The sequence below is a fragment of the Ceratotherium simum genome, chromosome 24 (assembly GCF_057802395.1).
Source record: "Ceratotherium simum simum isolate JZ-2026a chromosome 24, ASM5780239v1, whole genome shotgun sequence".
In the NCBI taxonomy this organism is placed as follows: domain Eukaryota; kingdom Metazoa; phylum Chordata; class Mammalia; order Perissodactyla; family Rhinocerotidae; genus Ceratotherium; species Ceratotherium simum.
In genome coordinates, this window is record NC_141923.1 from 25,805,898 (window position 1) to 25,821,606 (window position 15,709).

Sequence of the window (15,709 nt, forward strand, 5' to 3'; positions counted from 1 at the left end):
TTGCTCTCAGTGAGCCCTATTCTGTAATGACATCTTCTGCTGTCAGCCTTTGGCCTCTGGAGAAGCGTCACCTCAGTGATGAGGGAGTTCCTCTCACATTCCTTACTGCTTCCATAAATCCTCCTGGCCTTCCATGGAACATCATCTTCTGGTGGGTTTTCTGGCTATAATAGTTAATCCACTCTACCATGCCCCTTTCTCTCAGCCTTTTGACCCCTCCTGCCACAGAGCACCACAGCAATCCTGCATCTTCTTAGGGTGGGCCAATGCTTTTCCCAAGCTAGTAGGACCTATCCCAGCAGTGTGCCTCCAGGCAGAAGACTTGCTCCCAAATTCTAAACTCTCCCTCGACCAACTCTACGTTCCATCCCACCTTGGTAGAACATCTCAAAATCCTTATCCAAGCATGATCTCCCAGCTCCTGCCGGAATATGCTGTCTGGCTCCTGCAGCTCCTTGGAGGAATGTTCCCTTTCTTCCTTATCAGGCCCAGTATGTCTCTAGCCAGGTATTGTGCCCAGACCCTAACTTTTGGCCCGGTGGCCAGGAGGGGAGGTGGAAGCATTCTGAGGGAGGTACATGCTGTCTTGCTGAGAAGAGATCTTTGCATTGTCTTCAAGCAAAGGGGAGCGCAAGCCCTTAATAGGGAGGAAGAGGTCATTTCTGCAGGCTCAGAGGATACAGGGAAGTCTGAGATTAAGATTTTTAGGTACATGAACCAGAAGTTCCCATCCATGTGTCAGGGTCCCATTCTTTCCTAACCAGGGCCCTCACCTTGGTTGGACTTGACCTAAGCACTTGCTTAGGTTGAGTTTAACTTTCTTTGAACTCAGCTCTTCTTTCTGATGATTAAGTTCTGAGCCTGGGCCTCAGCTTTCCTGTTCTCCTGCTGCTGGAGATGAGAACCTCTCTACATGCACCAAGGAAGTCCTCTGGCTTTCACATTTAGCTTTATAATTGTGATTAATCACTCTCAACTCTTCAGTATCTTTTTCCAAAGCATTATTGAGCTTAGCAACACCTCCCCATTCCACTGTCCTCAGGGCTACAATTTACCCCAGATTTCTCAAATGCTGATTAGCACCAGTTAATCCATTCTTTTTCACTGGTATACATCTCAAGTTGCCATAGAGTACAGCTTGTACCACTCCACCCACCACTGTTAACACGGTCCCCACCGCAAGCGAGGCAATGGTGATCCAGCTCCAAAATCCCATCCTTACATCTGCTTTCCCAGACCGTGTCTGGCACCTGTGCTCACAGGTTGGGTTTATTATGGAGGGCTCTAGGAATCAACACCTGTGGAGGGGAAGGGACGGAAGCAGCAGGTGAGCGTCCACTAACCTCCGAGGAGCTTTGAAGCTGAGATGACCCTTCTGGCTTATCATGAGTTGGGGTGAGGGGCCAGAGTTTTGTATCCCAGCTTCCGTCAGTCATTGGATGTAAGCCACCTCGGAAGTGGGTGTGGCCTTGAACTAGGAGGCTCTTTGCAACTGAAGCCATCCCTGGAGGATGGGGAATCAGCCCTTCATTCCTGAGGGAAGTTCTGACTGGTGCATCCAGCATCCACCACCCCTCCCAAATACACTACCGGCACCCAAGTCCTTGCTTCAGGCTTTACTCTCATGGGAACATAAATAAACACAATTGTGACCATTTGGGATGCTTAGTGCTCTCACAATGGAGGAGAGATTCCCATAGCCCACTAAATTGTTATTTAGGGGAAAAAAAAGAGAACTTTATAAGAAAAGGAGGACTTTCTAGTCTCTGGAAATACCTGAATGAAGCCTTAGGGATTTTCATCCCTATTTCTTTTCCAGGAAAGTCCTTTATTTCACCCAACCTGAACCACCTATTCACGGAGGACTTGCTGGACCCCCAAACTCTGAACATCATCAGTCTGTGTGAACGAAACTCTGGGTGTTCAGCAACTGAATTGCAAAGTTCTCGTGGAAAGCTTTGTACTAAGTGTGAGAACAGAGCAAGGCCAGGCTGATGTTCAGGCCCTGAGAGGGGTCTAGGCTTGGAGCAGAGCCACATCGAGGAGGACAAGTTCAACCCAGCCGTGCCCAATATTTGCCTCCTTCCTCCTCTTCCCTAAACACATCTTTCCAGAATGCAGTCTCTCTCGAGGCAACCCAAGAGCATAGGGAGAAATCTTAGAGCTTTAAGCGGCTTGGAAAACCAGAGAGGACTGGTCACAGTGAAAGTCCAAGGTAGGCCTAGGAAGAAATCAGCCTGATGTGCTATGATGCATGATCCAGGGGGCAGGAGGAGGCACGTTCTCTGGGCTGGCCGCATTTAGATCATTCTAGCCAGAGTCCTACTCCATCCGGCTGCCTGGCTGCATCAGCCCCACACAGCAACCCCAGCCAGGGCCTCCAGCAGCTACAGGTCAGCGTCTACACGGGGCCTGCCTCCCCCTTCCCTAGTGTAGACTCTAATCTGCCCTCTTTCTTTACTGAAGACACTCCCTCTTTATTAAAGGACAGAAAGGTTAAACCACGAGTGAGGTGTGGTACAGAAACCATCGCCTTGGGCATTGGACTGATCAAAGGTCTAATTTCTGCTTTGGCACTTACACTCTTGGCCTTCAGGCAACTTCTGTAGGCCTTGCTTTTTCCATTTGTAAATTGTGACTACTACTCCCTAATGTATAAGGTGGCCATGAGGATTAAATGAGATCATATATTTGAACCTTCCCCAAGGTGCTTAATAAAATCTACTTCCTACCCGTCCCACCATCAGAAGATTTTGATTGCCCTAAACTGTACCAAGAGCTACTGGGATCAACACATGATGTTATCACAGAACTTACAATCTGTAAGCTCCACAGAGGCAGGGACCACGTCTATTTCATTCACCAATGTATATTCAGTGTCCAGCACAGTGCCTAGTACATGTAGGTACTCAGAAATATTTGTTGATTGACTAATGGATGAATTGTGCAAACCTGCATCTTAAAATCTTAAGGCCTTAAAAGAGCATCTAGTCCAGGAATGGCAAATCATTTACTTGCTTGCCTACCCTAATTGATATGTAGTTAATACCTAGAGCACTGTGTTGAGAAGGATTCTGAGTCCACATCTGTCCTCAGTGGGAGAGACTGTTGTGATCAATTAGCAATATCTGCCCAGGTTATGAAAAGGGATCAAGCATCACTAGTGCCTGTACTTACCCTTTTTGGTTCAAACTAACACATCATTTTACAGACAAGGAAGTGGGAGATCAAAGATCACACAGCCAGTTAAAGGCAGACTTGGGCACATTCAGCTCTGGATGTGAGCAGCAGAAAAAAACAAGATTGGCAAAGGCCTGATTTGGAGGACATTGGCAGCAAGTTGGGAAGAAAAGGCCAGAGAGACTCCAAGCAGACTTTCCTTCCAGCCACTGTCCCAGGATAAACATTTCTCCTCAACCCCCATTAGCAGAAGTACAGCAGTAATCCAGAAGAAATGCTGATGGATAGCACAGACTGAGAAATTTCAATTAGGCCCCGAGACCAAACTCCCCATTAGTTAATTCCCTCTTAACCACGCTGTTTCCCTTTAGGCCACTTGAGTTCTGCATCTGCCTCCCGCCACTTCATTTTTGGTAAGTGGCCGCCCCTCCCTTTTCCTCAGCCTTCCAGTTTCCTCCATTTCAGCCCTCATTGAAGACAGATTCGTCTTGTCTCTCAAGATCACTGCTTGCGAGAAGCAGAGAGAAAAGTAATTAGCAAATTCAGCATTCTGGTAACCCTTCTGCAGGGAAGGATAATCATTTGTTAGCTTAAGTAAATCCTCATGCCTTGAATAGCTGTCTGACGTTGACAGAGAAATGGGAATGGGCTCACTCACTGTGCATGGGGCTCTGCAAGAGACTTGTGAGGCAAGCAAAAGGCAAAATAAATTTTTTTTTCATTTAAAACTGAAGACTTCTCCCAAGGAAGTGGAGCATAACTTCCCACTCTCTAAGTGTGGGCTGTACACAGGGATTCCTTCTAAAGGGTGCAGTATAAGATGGGGCAAAAATGATAACATTGCATTGGAGAAAACTGACCGACGCTATGGTAGCCAGGTGGTCAAGGCCAGCCTCATCAGTGGTATTGATACGATGTGACGAGAAGGACACTCAGGACGCTTCACCGCTGTGGGCTTCCTCCCCAAAACCCACAACCCCTGTCTAATCATGGGAAACACATCAGACAAACTCCAACCAAGGGACCATCTACAAAGTGTCTTGCCGGTACTCCTCAAAACTGTCCACTTCATCAAAAACAAGGGAAGTCTGAAAAACTGTCACAGCCAAGAGGTACCTAAATGTAATGAGACATCCTGGGTGGGATCCTGGAACAGAAAAAGAACAGTAGGTAAAAACTAAGGAAATCTGAATAAAGTATCGACTTTAGTTAATAACGATGTATCAGTGTTGGTTCATCAATGGTAATAAATGTTCCATACTGATGTAAAATGTCAATGCTAGGGGAAACTGGATGTAGGGTATAGGAGAATTCTCTGTATTATCTTCACAATTTTTCTATAAATATAAAACTCTTCTAAAATAAAACATTTATTTTAAAAAAAAACATTTGAAGGCAAAAGTCTTAAAGGTCATCTCCAGAACAGCCCAGGCAGATGGCACTTCTGGCTACAGGACTTGTCCACATTCTCCCTCCCTCTGAAATGACTTTTTTTTCATTGAGTAGCCAACTGGCTTCTTCTCTTCCCACCCTATTGGTCTGAGTTCTGCCATCTGAAAGCCACAGGAAAATTCTGGAGTGTAGACTTTCTTCTCCAACATAGCCCTCAAATGTTTCAGAGTTATGCTTCATCAAACCAAAAGAGACCAGCAAACATCTTCCAGTCCCAAACTTTCATTTTTGAGACAAGGAAACTCAGACCCAGCGGGGCAGGAAACTCACCCAGTCACACAGACACTGAAACCCAGCTTTGCTCACACCAGTCCAAAGCCCTTTTCTTTATAACACGCTGCTCTTAAGAAGAAGGTTAACCTGTGTCCCTGGTTTGCTCTCTACTGTACACATCACCATTTCCTTCACCATTCTTCACAATTTGGGACAACCAGATGCTCCAGTACTCTCCCAGGAAGACCCTCATCAGCTTGTGTATGTCTCTGTGACCCTCTCCATAGTCCTTTCCAGAACCAATCAGGGTTACGGATGTTAAGGAAACCAATATCTCCTCCCTCCTAACAGGTGATGTCCCAAATTGAATAGAATGCTCCAGAAGAGAACTAACCAATGTTACTCTGTGGCACAGAGTTATGAATAAACGAGCACAACTACCTTAAGCAAGCCTTAGATACACACTGGCTAATTGTCACATGCATGAAGCATGGGTCCTCATGTAGCCCATAGCCAATTGAAACGACAAGGTCAAAGTTAGCATCACTCTATGGCCCCATTCCACCTCCTTCCCATCTCCTCCAAAAAGCTTTTACCCACTGAGGAGGGATAACGGAAGGAGCCAGGTGAGAACTAACATTCACTGAGACTACAGGGTGCATTATATCATCACCCATTGATTCATTCAATTAGCATTTATCAAGCACCATGTTGTGCCAGGAATTTGGGGAAGAACTGAGAATACAAAAATCATAACATACCCTCCAGGCCCTCGATGATTTCAATCTGGTAGGAAAGACATTCGTGTCAACAATTGCAGAACCATGAAACAAACAATGGAAGCATGGAGTCAGGAGGTAACACCCAATACTTTGGGAGGGAAGTATTATTTGCCTATAACTATATTTTCCAAGTAAGGAAGCTGAGGCTTCAAAAACTCAAGCACCTTACCCAAAGAAACGAGTTACTCGGTGATGGAGGCAGAGATTTGAATTCAGTGTGACAAAGCTCCAAAGTCCATACTTTTCCACTGTAGAAATGTTTCCCAAACTAAGGTGTTGATTCTGTGTTCTACAAAATGTGTCCCATGGCCAATTAAGTTTGAAAATATAGAATATCACTTCTCCTTCTTGGAAATTCAAAATTTCCATCTGAATAATAAAGGATCTAAGAAGTCTTGCAATAAAATAAGAAAGACTTTTAGCCTTGACACGAAGGTAAAGATATATGTTGGGCCAAGACCCCTGCATTAATCTCCAAATTCTATTCTTTGTCCAAACAGCCTTCCAGAGTTCCCCAGGTAGCTCTGAGGTCCTGACTTGCAGGAAGCCAAGAGAAGTTCTAGAGGTATTAAGCCAAAGGGGAGGCAAAAAGAGAGGAGAAAGACACCTGGCAACACAAGTCAGGAAAGAGAAGTGTGATAGGAAGTGTTTGGGAAAAGGACGTTCCTTGGAGAGAAGGAGGGAAGTGAATGTTACCCTACCATAGCAGCTTTGGCTTTCAGGCACTGCTCATGATCATGAAATGCTACTGATAGCACCGTATTTACTTCCTTTTTCTTATCAATCCCCCTACATCAGAGTTTCTAAACTATCGCACTGTTGACATTTTGGGCCAGCCAATTCTTTGGTGGAGGAAGAAGACTGTCCTGTGCGTTGTAAGATGTTTAGTAGTAGCCCCGGCCTCTACCATATGCCAGATCTATAAGCCAGTAGCACCTCTCCCTCAAATTTAAGAACCAAAAATGTCTCCAGACATTGCCAAACGTCCCCTAGGGGGCAAAATCGCCTCCAGTGTTGAACCATTGCCCTAAGTGTTCTTTGGCATCCATCATAATCCCATGCTACCCTGAACTCCAAATAAGCAATTAGCCTAAAAACAAAGACATAACCTCTCCTGAATATTATCCTGTGGGTCTCAAGCTGCTTTCCAACAGGACCCCACTAGTTACTGCCAAGTCATGCGACTTCTATTCATTCCTGAGGGCCCATTTCAAATCTCACCATCTCTTTCCATAAAGTCTTCCTGCCAACCTGAGTCAGCTGTAGCCCATCCCCTTCCTGCTCTATCCTTCCATTCATGGTCCAGTATTGTACAGTAGTGGTACGTGATTGACTTCAATTGAACATCTGTGTATATTTGATCTTGTACTGGTCTGTAATTCATTTTGAGTGAGCAAACACTCATAGAGCGTGTATGACGTGTCAGACACCATGCTGGTGCTGGAGGCTATAGATACTTAAGGATGTGATTTTTACCTTTAAGAAGTTCACAGTCTCATGGGGGAGGTGGACCAGAAGTTACAGTCCTACACAGCTGCTTGTCTGTCTCCTCTGTGGATCCCTGAGGGTGAAGGCAAAAGCCCCATCCTTCTTTTGTGTCCACCACCATGCTGAGCAAAAATTCCTGCAGCACAAGTTTTTCCAAAGTTGATTCAGGTGTTGAAATAGACATGTAACATGCATATTTGTACATACTCACTTCTAGGCAGGTAAAACCTCAGCCCTAAAAGAAACTTAAAGGAAAAAACATCAGTCCCGGAATGCATTAGGAATGAGAATCTTTCCCATGAGGCTGGACATGCTTTAGAGAAGTGGTTCTCAAGGTGTGGGTCCCAGACCTGGGAACTTATTAGAAATGCAAATTCTCCACCTCACCCAGACCTACTGAATCAGAAATTCTGGAGGTGGGGCCCAGCCATCTGTGTCTGAGAACCACTGCTTTAGAGAAACTTGCTGAGAAGAAGACAAAGATAAAAACAACAGCAGTTCAGGGAACAGCTCTTGTGAAGAGCTGTGCTCACTGTGCCCAAAGTGGGCACGATCTAACACAGCAGCCAAAGAGCTCGGGCTCTGTAAACTCTTGGCCCTGGGTTTGAACCCCAGCTCTTGTACTTGATGACTGCTATTTCCTGTAATCCCTGCATCCTCATCTGCAAAATAGGGATAATGATTCCTCCCTCTTAAGGTTGTTCTCAGGACTCAGTGAGACAGTTACTTATAAGGCACTTAGCACAGAGCAGCTCGTTAAGTGAGAGACAAGATGCTGGAAGGGAAACAAGCAAATCCATCCTCTCCGAGTGGTAACATCTCAGTGAGTTCTAACAGCCTTTGAAACAGCGGTCTTCAAAGTGGGGTACACATACTCTTTGGGTTATGAGCGGACTTGGTTTGGGGGCATGGATAGATTTATGAGAATCAATTTCCAAATCCTCAGTTTTCCTCCAGACTCTCCTAAAATTGATCTGCATCAGACAAGTTCTCTTTCCCCACATTCTCTTTCACAGTAGCCCTCCTCCCACCTACCAACAGAAAGGCACAATTCTCCCTCATCCCAAATCTTAATATGATGCGTCCTGGAGTATAAACTTCCACGGCTCCATCCAAAGGGATCAAATAGAAATATTGAGGTTGTGAATGTCTCTGATCAGCGGGTAACAAACCCATTTGCAAGGGAACAACTCAAATGACTCAAATTACAGGTCATTTTCCAAGTCAGGTGATTTCCATGTAATCGAAAGAGGACCTAATTGAGCTGTCAGCTGATAGATCATTAAAAATAATTTTCTATGATAGATCACTATGTGATTTTAATACATGACTTGGAAGTAGCTCAATTAATTCAAGTGTAACAATATTCCTTACATTTCCATCTACTTATGTAAACATTTCCAGCACTTGTGTCTCAATAAACAAAAAATAAGATTGTAATTGTAATTGCCTCACTCTAGCAACAAGTAATATTCACCCACAGATACATGAAATAATTTTTTAAAAATCCCATCCATCTCATAATAGATGCATTTCCAATGAATTTCACTTCTTGTGTTTAATAATTATGTATGAAAATGTATAATATATTTATGTTGTTTTTCTCAATTGTGTAGTAATAATTTTAATGATAATTCAATCCAGAAGAAATGTTTCAATACTTAGAAACTTTCAGTCAAGTGTTTTAAAAATGCTATTTCAATTTATATGTATGTTTTTGTTGCAGAGAAGTATAATACAGAAATCAATAAAAAAAAACTTTGAAGCATAAAAATATATTACCTTAGGATAAAATTCTGTGGGGAAAGTGGGATAAAAATATAAGTTCAAGGAGAAAAGGAATGATGTAAAAATTTCTGACTACCAAAGGAAAGTTTGTGAGTTTTTAAGCAGAAGGTAGTAGTATCAAGTCACTATGGTATTTAGACTTCATTGGAAACTTTAAAAAGAGCAATATAAAGGTTTATTTTAAAACGTCAGTATTTACAATATGCCAAAATTACATTCTTTGCAACTATGTAAAGTAATAATGAAAAACTGCAGATATCAAGTTAAAAATATGCAAGGGAGTACATTGTCTCTCAAAATACTTTCAAGGGATGGACAAGGAAAAAAATTTGAAGAGCTCTGCTCTGCAAAACCTCCTCTTTCTTATTCTCCTCTTTCTTTAACAAGTAAACATGTTAAACAGAAATGACGTTCGCAGTGCTGTATTGTATGCCAAGAAGCTTTCCAGAGAAGTAACCAGCATTGTCTCAGGTTTCAATAACTCACCATCGAGTTGAACCGACCAGAAAAAAACATGCAAGACAATTGAGGTAGGTGGCAGACACTGGTCTTGCCCACGTGGTGTTCATGTTCTCCTGTGTCCTCACTAAGTGAATCCAGATTGTGTTTAGGACAGCAATATGACCAGGTAAATACTCATTTTCTCAGTCTCCCTTCCCATTAGGAGTGGCCATGTGACAAAATTCTAGCTGATGAGACAGAAGTGAAGACTTGGGGGGTTTGGGGAAAGCTTTTGCTTTCCTAATAAAACTGTATAGATGAGGCTGGCTCTGCCTGTCCTTTGTTCTTCTTAACTTGAATGCTGACGCAATGCCTGGAGCAACAGTAGTTATGCTAAAATGATGAGGCAACAAGCATGAGAACAAGTCAACATCCTAAGGATGGCACAAGGACATATGGAGCCATCCTGGGTCCTGATGTTGACCAGTGAACTAATGCCCACAAGAGCCCACCTCAAGACCTCTCACTACATAAAATATGTATATACACATGCTTCAGTTGCTGTAAACCAGTGCTAGCTGAATATTCCAGTTACTTCTACTGTGTAACAAGCTACTCCAAAACTTGGTGACATAAAAAGACATTTTATTAAGCTCACAGATTCTGTGGGTCAAGAATTCAGACAGGGTTCAGTTGGAATGGCTTATCTCTACTTCGTAATGTCTAGCGTCTCTACTGAGGAGACGCAAACAGATGAATGACTCAAACACCTGGGAACTAGAACAGCTGGACCTGGAGAATCCACTTCCAAGATGGCTTCTTCACTCACGTGTCTGGTACCTGGGCTGGGATGACCAAAATGATTCAGGTGGGACTGTTGACCAGAGTGCCTACACGTGTGGCCTCTCCATATGCCTTAGGCTTTTCACAGCATGATGGCTGGGTTCTGAGAGCAAGCATTCCAAGAGACCTAGGCAGAAGTTGCATGGCTTTTTATGATTTAGCCTCATGAAGGAGTCATGCAGTGTCATTTCTGCAGTACTCAGTTGGTCAAAGCAGTCACCAGATTCAAGGAGAGGAGATACAGACCCCAACTCTCAATGGGAGGAGTATCAAATAACTTGCAGCCATTGTTTTAAACCACCACATTGGTTGAGGTTTTTTTATTGTAACTTAACACATTCCTAACTGATATAAAGGATGATATAAGATAACATAAAGTAGATGTGAAGCTGAACAGTACCATTAGGCTGTTGAACTCAAAGGAGGAGAGATAATAAGAGAGAAGTAGTCAAGATATCATAAACAAACATTGATTGAGGGCCTCTAAGTGCACAGCCCAAGAGCATGAGAAGGGCCTAGCATGGTGCATAGCACTCAGTAAGTGTTCAGTAAATGTTGTGCATGTGTTTATTCGTTCAAAGAACTTACCCATGTGGGACCATTGAATGAGCACCAATCATAAAGTAGACAGAGAGTTAGTATTCCCCAAACATAAGTCAGAACCCCCAAACTCCCTTATGGGCTCAGCAAGCTTTACTGAAATCTGTATAGTGCAAAGCTTAGAGGACTTAGACCAATTTTTCTGGAGGAAAATTAGAACAGACTTTAGAAGATCTTCTGAGGTCCAGGCTAAGAGTCAAGACTTTTTGCCTGCAAAGCCCATGCCCACCATTGCTGCCAATTTGGAAAAATCTATAGCATTTCTCGTGAGAGACCAAGCATCCCAATCTGGGATACGTTTTCTAAATATTAGATCTGAATTGATTTATTTTATCCCTAAATGCATTGGGCTACAATCTTTCTGAATGGATTAAGTCAGACCTTCTATTTTTAGCAGCTGGCTCATTCAGTCCATTTCCTTACTATAAATACCTGAGTGCACTTGTTTTAAAGTAGAACTCTTTTGTCATCTGATTGTCCCAGTCTAGATTAGAGGCGGAGAGAGGAGAGAGAATGAAAAATGAGACAGAGGAGAAAGAGAGACTGCATTGCTCTGCTCTGCTCACCAGCTACTTTCACAGACTCCAAGATCCATAGCTGACCGGATACAGGGGAAAGCCAAGAGGGTCTAGCCTTTTTCAGTGGATTAACCTTGAGAAGTTGGCAGCTGTTGGGGACTCACTGGAGACGCCCAGACTCTTTCCTATCATCTCATCCACTGAAAGTTTCCTTTTCAGAATCCCACGTCTCAGTCTCCCTACTCATACATATGCACACTGACCCCAGCCTCTGAGGAAGGCCAAGAGAGGTTTCTCCTGGTCTTAAGGATCTTGAGAGAAAATAAATTATCATAATATCTCATACCCATCTCCCCAGAGTCCCAAAGAAGGAGACACTGAGCTTTCAATAATACTGATCAAACCCATACTGAGCTCAAAGCCCTAAAAGGAAATAGTCATGCCTGAGCACGATTAAGGAGTGGGTCTGCCAGGCAGCTGCCTAAAGCATCAGTACATAAGGAAAGGCAGGCTCAAACCTCACTGGGTGCTGGTATGTCACTGGAAACTTAAGGAGATGGAGGAAAAAATGTCATTTCATTTTTTGACATGACATTTTGTCATGTCACTTCATTTTTTGACATGACATTTTGTCATGTCACTTCTTAGGAAAATAGAGTGTGTAATAGAAAGAATACTGTAAAATGATCCTGAAGATGCAGCTAAGACCCCGAAGGGCCATGTTTTCATTAGTGAATATCTGTCATTTTAGGGTAGCCATATCTTAATATTCTCCCTATTTTGAGGTTTCTATCAGCAGTCCTCCTTCTCATTCTTCCACTCACTATCCCAGTTTTCAGCTCCTCCTCCAAATTAAACAAATACTTGGTTTGAACAAATATATTGATTTAGGGGGTAGAAAATTATCAACAGTCCACCAAGATTCCCATATGTCTCAGTCTGGACACTTCCCCCAAGGATCTCAGAGGGTTATAAAAACCCACTTGTCCAAGTTTCAGGCACCAAGGGACCACTGTGATCCCAACAGCAGCCAATGGGGAGCAGAGTCTCCTGGCCTCTCTCAGATGCACAAAATGCAGATGTGTTTCAAATAATAGAAAAGTATTCACCAAATATTTTCATAAACAATTCATACATGATGAACAAGTGGGGTTTATCTCAGGCATACAAGGCTGTTTTAACACTCAAATATCAATCAATGTAATTCACCATATTAAGAAAACAAAAAAAAGAAGAAAAAACATATAATTATCTCAATAGACTCAGAAAGATTATAGAAAATGATTCATAATAAAAGCTCTCAGGGCTCTTGGAAATTGAGGAAAGAGTGACACAGACATGGTAGCTGCCACTGTTGCCTCCACCATTCCAACATCCCCAACCCCACTCCCCCACCATCACAAAATAGTAAGCCAGGATCTACCATATCTATTGAGTAACCATGGAAGATTATACCAAAATAGAGAACATTGGAGAAGATACCTATGAAGTTACGTATAAGGGTAGACACAAAACTACAGATCAAGTGGTAGCCATGAAGAAAATCAGACTAGAGAGTAAAGAGGAAGGATTCCTAGTATTGCAATTTGGGAAAATTCTCTATTAAAAGAATTCTGTCATCCAAATGTGCTTATGCAGGATTCCAGGTTATATCTCATCTTTGGATTCCTTGGATCTTGAGAAATACTTGGATTCTACCCTCTTGGTCAGTTCATGGATTCTTCACTTATTAAGATTATTCGTACCAAATCCTACAAGAGATTGTGTTTTGTCACTCTAGAAGAGCCCCTCACAGAGACTCAGAACATCAAAATCTATTGATAACAAAGGAACGATTAAACCAGCTGACTTTGGCTTTGCCAGAGCTTTTGGAATACCTATTAGAGTACATACACATGAGGTAGCAATGCTGAGGTCAACTCACTACTCGACTCCAGTTGACATCTGGAGTCTAGACACCATATTTGCAGAATTAGCAACCAAGAAGCCATTTTTCCATGGGGATTCAGAAGTTGATCAACTCTTCAGGATTTTCAGAGCTTTGGGCACCCTCAATAATGAAGTGTAGCCATAAGTGGAATCTTTATAGAATTATAAGAATATGTTTCCCAAGCGGAAACCAGGAAGCCTAGCATCCCATGTCAAAAACTTGGTTAAAATGGCTTGGATTTGCTTTCAAAAATGTTCGTTTATGATCCCACCAAATAAATTTCTGGCAAAATGGCACTGAACCATCCATATTTTAGTGATTTCGACAATCAGATTAAGAAGATGTAGCTTTCTGACAAAAAGTTTCCACGCGTTGTATCAAAAACAGATAGTTATATTTTTACTGTTAACTCTGTTTTTGTCTTGTGTTTTTCTTTTCTTTTTTGTAAAGCTTAAGCTGTACTTCGCCTTCTAATTTCAAGTGTAACTTAAAAATGTAAATATCGTTCTATAGGAATTTAAATGTAATTCTGTATACGTGTGTAGATCTCACTGTCACAATTTGTTACTATAATAAAACTATAAATTTAGTATTGATGACAGGAATAGGTAAAAATTAAAAAAAAAAACACCTCTCAGTAAATTAAGAACAGAAGAAAACTTCCTCAACCTGATAAAGGGCATCTCTGGAAAACCTACATCTAACATCATACGTATGGTGAACGATTGAATGGCTTTCCCCTTAAGATCAAGAACAAGGCAAGACTATCTGCCCTCACCATTTTATTCAACATTATACTGAAAGTCCTAGCCAGTTTAATAAGGCAGTAGAATATATGAAAGGCATCCAGATTTGAAAAGAAGCAAAACTGTCTTTGTCACAGATGACATGATTGCCTATATTAAAAATCCTAAGATATCTACCAAAGAGCTGATTTTAGCAAGGACAGAGGATACGAAGTCTATATAAAAAAAATAGAATTTCTATATTCTAGAAATAAAGAATTAGAAATTGAAATAAAAGAGATGCCATTAATTGTTCTTAAAAAAATACTTTATTAGTTCTCAACTGCTATATAACAAATTACCAAATTAACAGCTTACAACAACAAACATTCAGTATCTCCCACAGTTTCCAAGAGTCAGGAATCGGGGAGCAGTTTCACTAGGTGGTCCGTCTCTCAGGAGGGTCTCTCAGGAGGTTGCAGTCAAAATGTCAGCCAGGGCTGCTGTCATCTGAAGGCTTGACTGGGGCTGGAGGACCCAAATCCAAGGTCACTTGTTCTTATCTTATTAGTGGAGGCCTCAGTTCCTCTCAGTTCTTTACCACATTGGACCTTCCAACAGAGCTGTTCCCATGTCTTCCAGAGCAAGCAAAGCAAGAAAGAGCAAAGGAGAAGCCGGGATGCCTTTTATTTCCCAGTCTCAGAAGTGGCATTCCATCACTTCTGCCATATTCTACTGGTCACTCAGACCAACTCTGGTACAATGTACGTGTGGTGGAGGAAGGGGCGTGGGGAGGGAGGTGGTATACAAAGCCATTAATACCAGAAGGAAAAGATCACTGGGAGCCAATCTGGGGCTGGCTACCACAAAAACCATCTATGATAGCATCAAAAGACATAAAACACTGTGGATAAGTTTAACAAATATATGCTAAACCTCTACACGGAAAATAACAAAGTAATCACTGAAAAAATTAAAGAAAACCTAAATAAATGAAAATATATGCAATGTTTATGGATTGGAAGACTGAATATTGTTAAGATGTCAATACTTCATGATGTATTGGTATTCAATGTAATCTCAATCACACCACCACCAGGCTTTTTCTTAATAGAAATTGACAAACTGGTAATAAAATTTGTATGTGAATGTTAAGGAATTAAAATAACCAAAACAACTTCAAGAAAGAAGAACAAAGTTGGAGGACTTAGACTACCTCCTACACTACATCCTAAAATAGTGTAAGAACTGCACTATATTAAGATTTACCATAAAGCTACAATAATAAAGACAGCATGCTATTAACATAGGAGAGACATACAGATCAACGGAACAGAATAAAGAGTCCAGAAATAACCCACTCATATATGGTCAATTAATTTTTGACAAAAATGCCAAAGTAACCCAAGGGGAGAGGACTTTCAACAAATGTTGCTAGGAGAATTGAATATCCCAGGAAGAAAATAGACCTTGATCATTGCCTTACACCGTAAACAAAAATTAACTTCAAATTGATCATTGACCTAAATGTAAATGCTAAACTAAACACTTCTAGAAGAAAACACAGGAGAAAAATGTTATGACCTTAATATAGGCAAAGAATTCTTAAATAGTACACAACAAGCGTGTACTCTAGAAGGAAAAAAAAACTGACGAATTGGACTGTAACAAAATTAAAGCTTCCTACTCTTTGAAAAACAGCATTAAAAAAAAACAAAGAAAGAAAAGGCAAGCCATGGAAAAAATATA

The 15,709-nt window shown here is 41.8% G+C and overlaps 1 pseudogene; it reads left to right on the top strand.

The window, feature by feature from the left end:
* The first annotated feature begins 12,746 nt into the window (after positions 1-12,746).
* On the top strand, positions 12,747-13,582 carry LOC101393369 (cyclin-dependent kinase 1-like; annotated as a pseudogene).
* The last annotated feature ends 2,127 nt before the right edge of the window (positions 13,583-15,709 follow it).